The sequence below is a fragment of the Etheostoma cragini genome, chromosome 18 (genome assembly GCF_013103735.1).
Source record: "Etheostoma cragini isolate CJK2018 chromosome 18, CSU_Ecrag_1.0, whole genome shotgun sequence".
Taxonomy (NCBI): Eukaryota; Metazoa; Chordata; class Actinopteri; order Perciformes; family Percidae; genus Etheostoma; species Etheostoma cragini.
This window is the reverse complement of record NC_048424.1, coordinates 957,432-973,807: the sequence shown is the minus strand read 5'-3', so window position 1 is coordinate 973,807 and position 16,376 is coordinate 957,432. Positions and strand designations below refer to the sequence as shown.

The 16,376-nt window shown below is 39.2% G+C and overlaps 1 protein-coding gene across 1 annotated transcript in view; it reads right to left on the bottom strand.

The window, feature by feature from the left end:
• Window positions 1–16,376, bottom strand: part of ncoa1 (nuclear receptor coactivator 1) — a 50,034-nt gene that overhangs the window by 29,112 nt on the left and 4,546 nt on the right. Inside the window, exon 2 of the mRNA XM_034900756.1 lies at window positions 2,448–2,684. The gene's annotated coding sequence lies outside the window, so the exon portion shown is untranslated. The remainder of the gene's footprint in view (window positions 1–2,447; window positions 2,685–16,376) is intronic.

The window sequence follows — 16,376 nt, the reverse complement described above, 5'->3', positions numbered from 1 at the left end:
TGAGTGTGTGTGTGTGTGTGTGTGTGTGTGTGTGTGTGTGTGTCCTCATTTGAACTCGCGACTCGCTACAGGAGGTAGAGTCAGACATGCTGGGATGCATGCGGACGCTTTTTTGAGGCCACAAGTCTCTGAGTGCTCAGCGCAGGGGAATAATGCATAAAAGGCAAAAAGAAGAGAGAGAGAGTTATTATCTTTCTTCTTTCAATCTCTTTTAACCATCAATTTAGCCTGAACTAACCGGCCCTATTCAAAATTAAATTGACAAACTCTTAATTCTTTAATGAGACCGTTTCAAAATTCAGCCAATTATGATGACCCCTGTTTTACGTACTGAATGAAAAACCTCTTACGTCCAATTATATTCACACAGGGCCTTCTTTATGTAGTTTTTGTACCACGACAATTTATAGCGTTCAAAGTTTTATCATCTTTTTTTTTTTACCGTAGATCTTAACAAAACTTTAAATCCAAAATAATGGCCAGAAACACAAAGCCAAGCCAAGAAAAGTAGTCTCTGCAAATGCAAACCTCGCTGCACTTACACCCGAAAATGAATACAACCAAACAGTTATTAAGCCATTTTAATTATGATGACACTGACTTTTGTGGCACTACTAACACTTTTCAACATGGTTGACATGGTTTCAAATTCATCCATTTTTTCCCTCTCCAAGCTGAAAAGTTATTATGAAAATATTTCTAAAAAAGAATGACCACCGTATACAGGGTGGATATTATAATCTCCAATGCATAGTGATGGTTTCACTACTTAGCTCGCTGAAACAATTAAGCCATTAAGTGATTATTATATTTATATTAAACCAAAGTTTTTCTACTCTCCTCTTTCATTCAAATGTAAATTAAATATTTTTTTGGCTTTGGACTGTTGATCTTAAGAAAAACCAGACATTTGATAATGTTATGTATTATTTTTCACCATCCCATCACATGTAGACTTGAAGATAAATCGAAAAAATGAATTGATAGAATAGTATTTTACATTTGGAAACCCATCCAGGCACATGTCAGATCAACACAGCAGTAATAGCCACTTCCTGTGACTTGCTTTACATCTCTGAATATTAAATATGGACCTCTGTTCACCTCTAGCACATCCAATAAACATGGTCTGAAGCCTTAGTGAGAAGCTTAGTGCACACACCAAAATAAAGCATAAATCATTAAAACGTTCTAGCAATACTACGACAGGAAGGGTGTTGAATAAAATACACACTAGGCTGTGACTAAGGTGAATATATACCTACTATACATAACGTTTTCTTTTGGGGGGGAATGTGAGTATTTTAGTGCTGTCAGTTAACGTAAAACCACTTTTTACGGCGTCATTTTTTAGAAAAACTACAACACCCAAAATCCACTTTTCCATGTTGATAACAGCATTAAAATGAGAAAAAAATAAAAATAATGGGACAAAAATATACCAATGGACGTTTAGAATAGATAAAAATGTGCGATTAATTGCGAGATACCTCTGACATTAATGCGATTAATCTTAATTAAATATTTTAATCATTTAACAGCACTATGTATACACATATGATGCAAAATATAAAGAATGTGTCAAAGAGAAATTATACAAATATGAAGCCTTCATGATGATTATTAAGTATAAAAAAAGGATAAAATAAGCTTCTGCTTCTTCCTATTCAGGCAAGTTGGTTGATATCTGAACTCAAATGCCAAATAAATACAGTAATGTCTATTAAAACGACCGGCAGCTCGCGGTGCTCAGTACCCGGCTCAAAGTCACCTATTTTCGGGTATTTGAACCACCAACTAGGCCTACAGCTTATACAACGGAGGTCTGCAGCTGGCATCACGAAGCTCGCTAGCGGTTTAAACATCGGCAACTGATGCCGAGTGTTGTGAAACTCGTAGCTGGCTTCACATTCATTCATTCATTCATTCATTCACCCGTGTCTTAACCCTTGTGTTGTCTTCCAGTTAACCTTTCAGGTGACAAAAAAAGTCACTTTTTCTGATTTATTTCTCACTTTTTCCGCTTTTGCAGCTCTTTTTTAAAACCTGAGCTGGTTTAATAACAGGTTTTACACTTATTATCGGAATTCATGGTCAACAAACCTCATTTATATCAAATTATACATACGTTTTTAGTTTTAAAAAAAGGCAGAAATTATGAATTATTTTGACAGATCAGAAGATGTTGAGTGGATCACAGATGGCTAGATGTCAAAGTTTAGTCCGGATACTGTTTAGAAACCATAAAAAAATGTAGAATTAAAATGCCGTAAGATTAAATAAAACACCCAAAAAAAATCAATGAAAGCAATCATTAATTTTACCTGAAGAACGTAATATGGAATCAATCCACATTTCTGATATCAAACACTTTTAAATGGGTCAATTTGACCCAAAAGACACAACAAGGGTTAGAGCGAGACATATTGCAGCCATACTGGACTCACTTGATCTAGGGCTCCAGTGGGTGAGTCATGTGTTGGCTGTGGTTGGCCTCGTCCGGGGCTCAGAGCAGAGATAAAGGGGGGGTAAGGGATAGTGGAGGGGGTGGGGGGGCAGTCGGTGGTGGGCAAACAGCTTGGAGTGGAGGTGATGGAGCGGTGGTGATGGTGGGGTTGTAGCACCACGGCTGCTCCGTCACATGGCACCACCCCGGGTGCAGGGAGAAGCCTGTTGGCCTCCGACTGGGAAAAGAGAGCAGAGCAATATGTTAGTATGTCATGGAGTCATGGATTCATCATAAATCATCTCACCAGAACACACCTTTTTATTGATATAAGTCCCTAAAAATCTAAGAACCCTGTCTTGCTCACTGTGTGGTTACTGCCATCTCAAATTGTCCTCTTTCCTATTGTTTAACCCCCACTTAAAACATAAAAAAAAAACATTTAAATAAAACATAACCACACAGGGCTAGAAAACATGACAAACCAATGAAATTCCATGCTTTGGGTCAAATTACAATTTTCATAAAAACAAGATTGAAACCACGGCTGGGTTTCTCCCATGAAGGTCCCGATTCAATTACATTTTCAATTCATTAGCAATTAGGTTAAAGAAATTTCAATTAGAATACCAATTTTGACTCAGTATAAAAGAGAGAGTCTCGGGGAACTTGTGCTGTGAAACTGTACATCAAGAAGCGACCCTCAATTATTTGTTTTATTAGGTTTTTATTAGGCTAATGCTTAATTTTCACACACACACACACACACATATATGTATAAAAAAATATAAGAAATTGTGATTTTACACTTTGATTAATTAGTTGACCACAAAGTTAGTTTAAAGTAAACGCATATATTAAAAGACTTTCTGGATTTCTGGATTCCATTATTAAAAAATGCAATTGTAAAAATATGTTATGCCACACAGCTATAGACTCAATTAAGCTTCAACTAAGAAGAGCACAGATATCTACTTTAACAATGAGTTTCACACGGAGCAGAAACATCTGCACACGCATTCATCTGCTCCTGATGTTGGTGTTTCCTGAGACAAGACATCCGCCTGATGTCCACAGACAGCTGGCTTGTTAGCCACCCAGCAGGTAGGGACGGACTGAACATAGTGGCTAACATCAGTAAGTCTGCCCCCCCCCCCCCCCTTTGATTAAATCAATCCCGTTAGCCACCTGGAGTCGGGAGACCCCTGAGTCACAACAGTCTAACAGGCAGATGTGTAATTGTTAAAGAAAGGGACTGCAGCTACAGTGAAGGTCAACAACCAAAGATGAAGTGCACTCAAACTAAAGTACCACTCAGAGATGTGTTGGGATTGTGTCATGACATTAACCTGCAACTGATCTCTGACACTGTTGACTTTTATATAGTTTAATGTGGTTCTTAGGCTAAGAGCACAATGGAGAGAGAGAGAGAGAGAGAGAGCATGAACTTAATTTGGTCCTCACTTTGTCACTTAATAAATCAAAAACAGCAGATAAATCTCTCAGAAACACTCAGAGAAGTCAGATAACGATGGTATGCAATGGTGAAATTGTACTGGCTAGAGTGACAAAATCTGCAAGCCATCCCTCCACAAGTATCAGATAAGGACGCCAAGGATGGGAATCCCTCCAGTTGTGGATGTGTGCTTAGGAAAAGCAAAGAGTCCACTGAACATGTACTGTGTATTCTGAAGAAACATCTGGAAATTGGCTTCTCAGTGGACACCGCCTGCACTTCACCTTCAGCTCTGCTCAAGCAACCGGTTTAAATGTAACACGTCTGCAAAGGGACAGACACATTAACCCTTGTGTTGTCTTAACGTTAACCATGAACTTGAAAGTTTATATTTTTTGTGCTTTTCCGATGTTTTGTCACTTTTTCTGATACATTGGTCCCTTTTTCCAGCTTTTGGCGCTTTTTTAAAACCGGATTTAATAGTTTAATATAAGGTTTTACACTTATTCTTGTGATTCATGGTCATCAAACCTCATTTATATCCCTTTATACATTAGTTTTTAGTTAAAAAGGCAGATGTTTTTAATTATTTTGACTAATAGCTAAGATCAGAGGATGCTGAGTGGATCCCAGATAGGTAGATGTCAAAGTTTAGTCCAGATAATGTTTTCAAACCATTTAAAAAAAAAAGAGAATTCAAATGGTATAAGATTAAATAAATGATCCAAAAAATTCAGTGAAAGTTAATTTTAATCGGAAGAACGCTGTTTGGAATCATCCATGTTACCTTTGGGCAATTTGGCTGAAAGAAACCCATATTTCTGGTATAAAACACATGAACACAAGGGTGAAGGGAATCTTCTGCCTGCAAAGACACATGCACTAGTTCATGATCTAAGGCAATGTTTCCCAAACTTAGGGTCGGGACCCAAAATGGGTCGCAGACCCGTTTTATTGGGTCGCCAATCGAGTCATAGAACAGACTAAATGCTCAGCATGACCTCAGAATGGAAATGTCAAAAACTGAACCTAGACTAGACCAGCTGGTTGATATCTCCAACCAGACACACACACATCTCATTAAATTCAAGTCAGCATTATTTAAAAAAACGTTGGTGTTGGAACTGAGGGATGATGGAAGCGGACGGAGACACAGGAAGGAGAGTAGAGACCTTTTTTGGTTACTTTTGTAATGGAAAACATACATTTCATATACATTTAAATTCATGATTTGTTCCGTCTTTTGTCCACAGTTTTCAAAAATGTAGACGTTACAATGATTCATGGTGGAGTTTTGTAAATTTGGGTCCCGGGGAAAACACCAAATTTCTCTTTTGGGTCTTGAGCTGAAAAAGTTTGGGAACCACTGATCTAAGGTATGATCAAGGAAAATGTGGTGCATTTTGAGCAGAGAAGCCAACCTGCCCCCATACATGCACTTATGTGGAGTATATTTATTGGAAGAACAACCCCTTGAGATGAATCATCTCATTTTCGAGGGGGTCCTAAAACACAAAACCCAGTCCCACATACACACAACACTTCCAAGCCTAACTACTCCACCACTGACCGATTCCCCACTTCAAATAACTAACAACCAATTCCTTTGGTAATGTTAATTCTTCAACCGTACATTTAAACAAAGCCTGCATTTCCCACAGTCCTTGATTTCTTCGAGTTACAGAGGAAGCCCCATCTGTCCTTCATCAACTCTGGTGCAGCCGCGGGTCTTAGCTTCAGTCGCCTGGCTTGTTTTGGAACAGCGTGACAGTCTCTATGCCTCATCTACCAATGCTTGTAAATAAGTACAAGGACTACGTGACAAATGGTGCCGATGTGGAAAAGTAAGCCGGCTAACACAAGCACGTTATAAGCCCGAAGAAGGTCAATCAGACAGTCAATATTCAGAGGTCTGGTTTTATTGTGATCTACTGTAATGGAACTTTATATGCAATGAATAAGTCAGCGCATCACATGTTACACAAGGGGTTTCCCTGGACTTGTTGGGTGGCATGCTGGATTGTGCGTGCACCTTTAGAGCGACTGCTCTGCAAAATGAACGCGATGGGATTGTGTTTTCTGCATAGTGCACACAACACCCCAACATCAGGTGTGTTCAGGAGCCAGCTATAGCTTTTGGGCTTTGCCGTGTTAAAGCCACATGCTACGTGATTCCCGTGCTGCTGACCGTTGAGATATAAAAATGAACAAAATAGAATAACGTTTTTTTTTTTTTTGGTACTTATTAAGCTATTCTTCAAAATTTCAGTTACTGGTTATAATTGCTCACTCGCCCTTCTCTGGTTTGAGTCTCAGTGTTTCAGGCTTATTGCGGTCTGGCCGCCGGGGCAGTTGGGATGGTGATGTTATGTAACTGCGTCTGATTGTGGCGAAGATTTTGACACGCGTACTGTTGAAATAATAACTAGCTACAGAAGGAAAGAGGTCTGTTCTGGGAGCCGCTCTGACCCATTTCACTGCATTCAGTATGAAGGACCAGACAGTTTGCAGTGACCACGTGCGGGGTCCGAACCGCCCCCCTCACCACCACCCACCACCCCAAGTGTTAGGGCAGGGGTATTTAAGGTGTGTTTTGAACGTCCCCAGAAGGAGTTACTGTCCGAGATGTTAAAACAGCCTATTATCAGGGTTGCTAATACTACAGCTAAATGACCAGTATCTACCTATTATTGACCGTCAATGTTTTCATTTTAATTCTGGAAATACAATTTTAGGCATTTTCCAATCTATCGGTATCGGCACTTATAGCGCCCGATTGAAATCCGAAAAAATTAAATATTCTTTCATCAGAATCATTTATAATAACAAAAGCTTCTGATAAATGAATATTCAAAAAATTTAAACTGACTGTCAACCATGTTATGAGCGTTGGCGTTGCGTAGTCTGTCCACCAGAGGACGCACTACAACGTCCCTGTTAGTGATGGTGTTGCATAGTCTGTCCACCAGAGGACGCTCTACAACGTCCCTGTTAGTGATGGTGTTGCATAGTCTGTCCACCAGAGGACGCTCTACAACGTCCCTGTTAGTGATGGCGTTACATAGTCTGTCCACCAGAGGACGCTCTACAACGTCCCTGTTAGTGATGGTGTTACATAGTCTGTCCACCAGAGGACGCACTACAACGTCCCTGTTAGTGATGGTGTTACATAGTATGTCCACCAGAGGACGCTCTACAACGTCCCTGTTAGTGATGGCGTTACATAGTCTGTCCACCAGAGGACGCTCTACAACGTCCCTGTTAGTGATGGCGTTGCATAGTCTGTCCACCAGAGGACGCTCTACAAAGTAAGTTTGTATTTTTATACATTTTATTTATCCGAACTTTAATACATTTTTCTGTTCTGTTGTGACAATAAAACAAGTTATCATATTATTTATGAATCATTTAACATAAATAACTAATGTTAGGGAAATCTGTTTACGTTTTGTAACCCGTATCTGGATTATTTATTTATTTAAATACATACCGGCCGATAGCTCAGCATTACGGATTTTTAAATAACTAAACATTCCTATTCAAGCGGCCTTAAAAATCCTTTATTGTTCGTGCTCTAATGTGAATACATTAATGATCACATCCTGTGGCGTCCGTTTGCAACAAAAGACAGCCACTAACAATTAGTTTCTCCAACTAAACTAATGTAAATAAATAAATAAATAAAACCACAACGTCCAGAGATGTCTGTGACCTCCTTAGCTCAAAGCACACAGACGTTATTTCTCCAAACAACATGGCAATTATGTGTAAATATGCAAAACCTGTGGATGTGTGGAATGTTTTCTAATGAACATACAGTCATCCTGTCACGGGAAAACTGGTTTAAAATAGCACGTTCATCTTCCACCGGCTTCTTTAATTGTCTCACTTCAAGTGACACTCCCTAAGTGTGACAGGCCTCTCAATCATGTCATTGACGATCATGGCTAATTACTAGATATCACCAGCTCTTTGTGTCCTGTGATGCTCGTTGTTTGCTTTCCAAAGGATATAGTCAACGGACCCGGCCTTATCTTTTAACATGTGTTTGTTTAAACATGGCACTTGACACAAGATGTTCAGCAAACATTTTCAAAAAGAAGAAAAAACAAAGTGTCCCTCAGGGAAAACAAAACAAAGTCATCTGTCCGTGAGGCATTTATGGGCAGGAGTTTTACTTTTCTTAGCCTTGAATGTGGGGTTGCCATGGTCCAACAACGCATTAGAGAAGGGTAAAACTGTCACGTGGGAGTCCGATTAGTAGACAGTACAGAAGGGACCTGCAGCAAGACTAGGAGTTCCCCTCCCTTTGGTTCTGGATAAGATAAAGACTGTAATTTATTTATCTCGAGGGAAACTGCTGAAAAGTCAGAAAGCCTAAATACAAGCCATATTATTATATTAGACTCTAATAGCACGTTAGGCATTGAACACTTCAGTGCATTACATCTAACAGCACTCATAATTAAGTCATAAATCCTCACGTTATGACAATGAAACAACACCAGCATACACACCCATAAGAAACCAGATTGATCAGTTGTTGATTGTTGTCTTGTGAGCATTAGACAAAGTCGGTCACGGAAGGCTTGTATCACGTGAATGCAACAACAGCGGCGTTGTAATTAGCCAACATTCCTCATTAGGGAGGCAGGAACTACGCACTGTAGCTTTAAAATTGTTCTACTGATATTTTATATCAACACACAAGAATCTGAGTGTGTTTCGCAGCCTTTGTCAATGTGTTTATTGCTCCAGTTTATTATCACGATGATAAAATTTAAATGATGGATTGCGCAGCCCTATAGTTGACAGACAGAAAATCAACAGAAAGCAAGTCAATTCATCATTTTGTAAGTGGAAATGCCAAACTGGAAGGTTCCAGCTCCTAAAACATGAAGTTTTTATGTTTTTCTTTGTGATGAATACTGTGTCTAACAAAACAAGCTATCGTAATAGATAACCTTGGTTTCTGAAAGATTAAGATTGCATTTTTACACTATTGACAAAAATGAATGAGGACAATAATCAGCATTGCAATTAGTAATAAAAAATACTCATTAGTGTGCAGTTCTCGTCTCATGTGGAAGGATAATATCTGACAGATGCCAGACCTGTTCAGTAGGAGCTATTGCACTAATAAAATATATTGTAAAGCTGCACAATTTGTTTGTTTTATATAAGATAACTATAAAACACAAGAAAGTTACCTCATCTCATGACAGAAAATGCAATCACGAGGAGCTGACACTGTTGAATCAAACTCATTAAAGTCTGTTTGACCTCAATCAACCCATTTAAATACAGTACGACAGGCTCAGAGACACTCAATGCAGATGAGAATGCACTTCAATAACAATGGGAGATTTGTGTGGGACAGATTTGGTGAATTACATGCCCGAAAATCAACCAGGTGTCTCATGTTTTGCATTTTTTTTACTACTACTACTACTACTACTACGACTGCTACTAAAGCCACTGCTACAAAAAATTCAATTCAATGAAGTCAAAGTACAAAATAAGTAGATTTCAAGGGTTGAATTTATCACACATGCACGCATGTTAAAGAGTAACTACCGTTTTTTCAACTTGGACCCTGTTGTCCTATGTTTTTGGGCCTAAGTGCCTCACGGGAACCACAATCTTTGACATTGGTCCAGTTTTAAGGGAGATCGCTGCAGCCCAACAAGCTACAATGTAAGTCAATGGGCTTCACAAAAAGGCTCATTTTGCCACTGACACTCTCAGTTTAAGTGTCAGCAACATTATGTTAAGGATTCCTCAGGAGGTCGACCTTTCTGTTAGAGTAAGATCTTTTTACATTATGTAAAGGATTCGTATCTTTTTTTTTTTTAAACATAAAAACATCTGTGAAATTGCCTTTGCTAAACCCACCAGACACCATGTACATAAACAGTAGTTTTAGCATCGTAAAATACACTTAATTCAAATCAATAGAAACAAAATAAAACTATGAAAAAACGTTTTGGGTCATCTATCCACTTTTCCAACCATCACAACTCTAGTTTTGGTTGAAATCAACGCATAGTTTACCAATTTACATTTTTTAAATATGTTTATACACGCTAATATTCTCTACACATGCTTAACATATTGCTTTTTTAAATGGAGTCTGGTGAGTTTAGTGCTAACGACTTCAGAGCAGTTTCTAGTTAAACAAAAAGGTCTCAAAAGGGGGGTTGAAGCTCTATCTGAAGGCATCCTGTCTATAACGTTGTCAGTGGCAAAACGAGCACTTTTGAGAAGGTAAATACAAGCTGGACATTTGCACCATTAACTTACATTGTAGCTGACTGCAGCGATTTTGCTTAATACTGGACCAATGTCAAAGATTGGTATTCAATTCATCACTTAAGACACAAAAACATAGGAAAATAGGGTCCAGGTTGAAAAATAACAGTGGTTACCCCTTAAGGAAAACCTGTGGGTTACCTCATTAGGTTAAAATGTTGAGATCATTAAAATATTTAAAAGCATCGTGTCCTTCGGCTCTTCCAGTCAAAGTCTAAATTCCCCAAAACATCACTCACCAACGGCGGGGTAACTGGTGTTTAAGAGTAATCCGACCGTTGGCGAAGAGGAAAACACCTTCCCTCCGCGAACACCTTGCATGCGTGCAGTCAGCGACGTGACATGACATTACTTTTGTGTGGACACTGCTAACCAGTCATCACTAGCGTTGTCACCAAACCTGTTTTTCCTTTACACATATTTCCTTGTCAAGCGTAGACCTGAAATCCACGCCTCACTGACCTACTTTAACTGACCTATTTTACATCTGAATGGGTGAAGAAGAACAATTTTTGGGGCAGTAAGGGAAGCTGGATGGACATTAGATGGAGGGTGAGGGACTTCAGCATGTTTACAACATACACTTCTGTTCATATGTTCATCTCAATACACTCTCTTTACTCCCTGAGCTTTATCTCTTACTCAGTATGAATACTTATTAAACAGAGTATAACTATATAAACCCAAGGGGGATTCCAGTAGGGAGTAAAAATCACTGAGGTGCCTCAAATGATCGGGAAATAAGTTAAAGTTCAATCATCAGTAAAAAGGACCAAGACTTACAGGTGTCAAACTCAAGGCCCGTGGGCCAAATCTGGCCCCTCACAAACTTTGATCCAGCTCACATATCAATTTAGGCTTACAATACATTTTGGCTTGCCTAGTTGCGTGCCACACCAAAAAGATCTGAAATTGTTTTTCAAATTGCAATTACACGACACTCAAAGCAGAATTTGGCAGATTTCAGACTCAGAAATTCCCAAAGAACCGGAGAGTTTGCATATTCAGGCTGTGAAGTTTTTTTTAAATGTAGTCATTGATTTGCTGAACTCTATGATGGCCAAGGAACTTTTTTCTGACCTTTTTAGGTCTTTTTGTCAACCTAACTAAGTGAGAAGGCTAGATGCTACGTGCAGGGCATGCAAGGCATCATTTTTTTAAGAAGTAAAAAGTTTTGGATCCAGTTTTACTTCCTCCAACCATTTATCAAATTAACCCTTGTGTTGTCTTTGGGTCAAATTTGACCGGTTTACAACAACTTTCTATATCAGAAAAACACGTTGAAAGAAAGTGACAAATGTTGAAAAAAAAAAAAAAAAAAACTACAAAAAAGCACAAAAATACAAAACAAAAAGATTTTCTTCAAACGCTGAAAAAGGGACCCCAAAAAATCCAAAAAAGTGACAAAAAAACATCAAAAACATTGGAAAAGGCAACAAAGAAATTGTTAAAAAACATAATTAAAAAAATGACCAAAAAATAGGAAGAAAATAGGGAGCAAAAATATGTGGGTATATAAGTATGTGGGTATACCTTTTTGACTAGTGTGTGAGAGCTGTGGCTCAGTGGTAGAACGGTTGGTGGTTCAATCCCTGGCCCTGCAGTCCCCTGTTGAAGTGTCCTTGTCCTTCCCACTGAACCCTGAGTTGATGTGTGAGTAAATGTGTGTGTGTGTGTGTGTGTGTGTGTGTGTGTGTGTGTTGATCTGATGAGCCTCGGCCCCAGTGTATGAATGTGTGTCAACAGTGAATGGTTCCTGTATTTTTAAGTCTAGAAAAGTGCTACTTAAGAAGAAGAAATTTCATTTGTGTGTGTGTGAGGCAACTGTGAATAATGTCCCAGATGGACCCTGGTAGCATCCGCCATGTTTGATGCTAAAAACACGCCTGCGTTGTGCCTTGGACGCTGCACTGGGAGCAGGACTCTCGTCACAACTTGTCAAAGCGTCTCCTACACCTGCCAGTAGTTAAGGCTATCCAGGGCTCAACTTCTACACCTTTACCTCAGTATTTACTCTGGTGTTAACCTAACAAAACAAAACATTGAATGCCTAGGAGGGAGGGAAGGAGACCGGCGAGTTGAATTCCCGATCCTGATGAGTGACTGGAAGCCACATGCCATCACCATCCAACGTAAACCACATAAATCAAAACTTTAACTATACAATTCCACATCCATCTTGTTGAGCTAAAAAGAGAGCAATTGGAGCATTTCTGCACCTTCTAGAACAATTATACACTTATAGTTGTATTATAAGTTGCATGTATGTATAATACATTTCAACGAGATCAATTAATGAGTAACTGTGAGGTTTACGTGCTGTAATTAACTGCAGATGATCGTAGTCATAAGTACATGTATTTAAGCACTGAATAGGTTAAATGGGGAAGTAAGAATACAATATAATCACGTATTGGTCTGATTTCTCTTGGCAGCATCTGTAAAGTATTGCATCCATCAAGTAGCTTTGATTTAAAGAATCACAGTAGCAGAAATCATGGCTCTTATGTAAAATGTTGAATTTAACATGCATTAATAAAACCAATTTATCACCGTTTTTTTAAGCGATGACTGGAGAAAAGGCCATTTTTAACAGGACGGGTCACTACTTTTGCGAGTTTGTTAAACTGGCTGGCGCCAAAAGATTGTACCAGGTGTTAAATCATCTTGTTCTTGTGATATTAGAGGATCATCTAAAATGTATTCCTGGCTTCAACTCCCTTCACCCCAAATCTCAAACTCCATCATGGACATGGAAGAACAAACATGCAATGTTGTATGCAGCAGCCTTTGAGAGCATGTCACGTTTATTTTCATGTTTAATTTCAAAATTAGGAAACTGGAGGCCCGGGGCTCTTCATCTGCTTTTACGGATTCGGGAATAAAAGCGATACCACAAAAAAAAAAAGAACTAAGTGAGCGGTGATGCCAAGTTAAAGCATTCTCAAGCTCAGAAATAACAAATATGCAAAAACAACTTAAAGTGTGGACTGCAACTAGCACGGCAACATCCTAGTGTGTGAAGTATTTCAACATCCATCTTAAAACCCAGGCACATACACACACTTATGCTCCACTTCATTAAAGAAAAGGTGATTACAACACGTTCATTACACGCTGTTCGCTTCACATCTGAGGTGGGGTACCCACAACTGGAAAACTTCCTAAAATTCCCCTGACAGCGTCCTCTGGGCGCGGACACATCCAAGTCACAGTAGCAGAGCATAATGTACCTGTGAAAAAAGTTGGCTCCATTGCTCTTTTTAGCGCTTCCCAGGGTTTTAATTCTGGCAAACATGAATCAAAACCCTCTACTAAATCCACACAGGGAAGTAAAAACTTTTTTGGGGGATTTACTCTTCTTATTGTAGCCCGACCTTGTTCAAAATTGGGCCACTGGGGCTTCACTGTTAACTCACAACACCCACTCGCCTCTCTCCTTGCTCTGTTTTCTCGCTCGCTCTATCAATTTCCTCCTATCCACGGTGTTTCTGTTTCTCTCATTCTTCATTCTTTAGCCTTTACCTTTCCTCTTCCCTCCCAAATTCTCACAGTCTGCTGCACAAGCATTTTTTTTTCCAGGCGAGAATGTAGGCCATCGCTCTGACAGCAAGAAGAAGGCAGCGACGAGTCTTCTTCACCACATTCTGCTCGCTTACAGCAGCTGAAGACGTGCACACGTACGTATGTGTGTGTGTGTGTGTACCTATGTGTGTGTGTGTGTGTGTGTGTGTGTGTATGTGTTGCTGCCTCACACTGACTCAGAATGCATGAGTCGAGGAAAAGCCACAGCAAACCGGAGGCTCCACCAAGAGCCGATCGGTTTCGGCTCTGCAGAAACGAGAGCTACGCATCCCGTTGCACGTTATCGATGATGATGATCCCAAACACTCGGGGAAGCAGAGCTTATTTTATCTGCACGGTCTCATTAAAGATAACCCTGATCTGCCGGGACTGCGTGATCTAAGGCACCCACTTCGCATGCTGGATCTAGACTACAATCCCACCTTCATTTATCGAAAATTGATGACAGGAAAAAGATAACTTTTCCTTCATACTGTATCTCTTAAGTAAAAAATACAAGAAACCACAAGCTGCTGGCTGTTTTTTTGTGCTTTACGTGTTAAAAAAAAATATAATACTTTTCAACCACCACTACCTTTTAATCACAGAATACATCTATACACATTTCCAAAATACTTAAATGAAATCAAGCTTGCAGCCAGCACTGACTCTATTTAATGCAGAATCAATGACTTTTTTTTATTAGGTGAGAACATGGAAAGGTGTTTTTTAAGTTTAAGGTCAGGCAATCACGACAATATAAATGCAATTTCCATACTATTTGGTACAGCTGGGCCATTATGTCAGCCAAAATCAGCTTTTTGCAGATACATAGTGTATATAGCATAATTATAAGCAACGGCAGTAATGTTTGAGGTATTTAACCCTCATGTTGTCCTCGGGTCAAATTTAACCCGTTTTCCTATTACATGTTCTTTTTAATTCCCCAAAATAACATGATTGATTCCACCCAACGCTCTTTGCCAAGTACAAATCTCTACTTTCATTAATTTTGGGACGTCTTATTCAATTTTATAGCATTCAAAATCAAATTGAAGTGTTGTTGAAATAGTATTGAGTAAAAGTTGACATATTCCAGTCTGTGATTATCATCAACATCCATTCCTTTAATTTTAGTCTCAATAATTCCTAATTTCTGCTTTTCTAACTCAAACATTAGGCATATGTTCCTAAGATTGTTATAAAATGTTTGACCATAAATTCCAAAAATAACTGTAAGACTAAAGTTAATAAGTTAGTGTTACGTAGTGTTGAAAACGTAAAAAAAATGACAAACATTGAAAAAATAACAGACAAAAATGTAAGAAAAAGTTATAAACATTGATTAAAAAGTGTTGACTTTCAATTTTGACGAAAAGACAACACAAGGGTTAAAGTAGGTCCAACAGAGACCACATCCAAGTTTATTTTCACAGCTGTTCAATAGCCAAAGTTAACAGATCCATGTTAAACTTTTGTCAATGTAAGGCTCGTGTAAGTTTAGTCTCTAAATGAAAACCTTGACCCATCGGGGGAGCTAGAGGGCTCGGTTTTATCCTCTGGGCACCATGGATATCTGGACCAAATATCACGGCAACCCGTCCAATATTCATTAAGAGTTCAGACTGGTCCAACGTGGTGGACGTGGCCATCCCTGTGATTTAAGGTGAGCTGCTGACCTCTTTTCCTTTCACTGATTGTTGATTTAATATCTGGAAATTACAACTTAGCAACACTGGGACTCGACCAATGTTTATTTTATTCACTTGTCCTCAGATAAAACTCTACTTATTGCAGCTTTATCATTTAATTACGTAGGTTAATAATCTCCCTCTTATAACAAATTATTTGACTGCCCCATCAGCCTCCATTTCCCACAAGCCCAGGGCAGAAATAGCCATTAACAACATAGGGTATGATCGGTGTTCAATGTTTTAATGTCCCAGCCACAACAACACGACTGACTAGACATGGTGTTGACAGGGGTCTTAATTTGGATCTTGAAAAGAAAATGTCAGCCGCTTTAATTTGACTTCATGCTTAAGAATAGGACAAACAACTCCTGATGAGGACAACCTAAAGAGTAAAGGCAAGGCTCAGTGCACATTGGACTGGATCATCCAACTAAAGAGGTTGATATTAATCACAGACAAAGGAGGGTCCGGCATCATTTCATGTAGAAATATGAAGACAAAAATGACCCAAATGTTCAATGATTAAAGAAATGCACAAGTGAACAAAAACAGACGTGCCAGAAGCTGGTTTGGAGCTACTTCTTTGGGTTGTGCATCATGTCCTGGTACTCTAGTATAACATAAATATTCAACTTTGAGCGGCTATCAAAGATAGATTTAACAGTTACATAACACCACCGAAAGAAAAACACTGACAACTGTACGCTACGCTGACACATTCATGTGCTATCATCCCCAAAAAGCTGTCAGCCAGTGTGGCAGGTGAGCCTCACTGATTCATCTGCCACCACAGACGTTTATCAGTATGTACGGGATTATTCTGAGCTTTAGTAAAAACATCAGACTGACATTTTAACAGGTTGGTTGCAGGTGTCCTGGGTAGGCGTGGGGGGGGGGGGGGGGG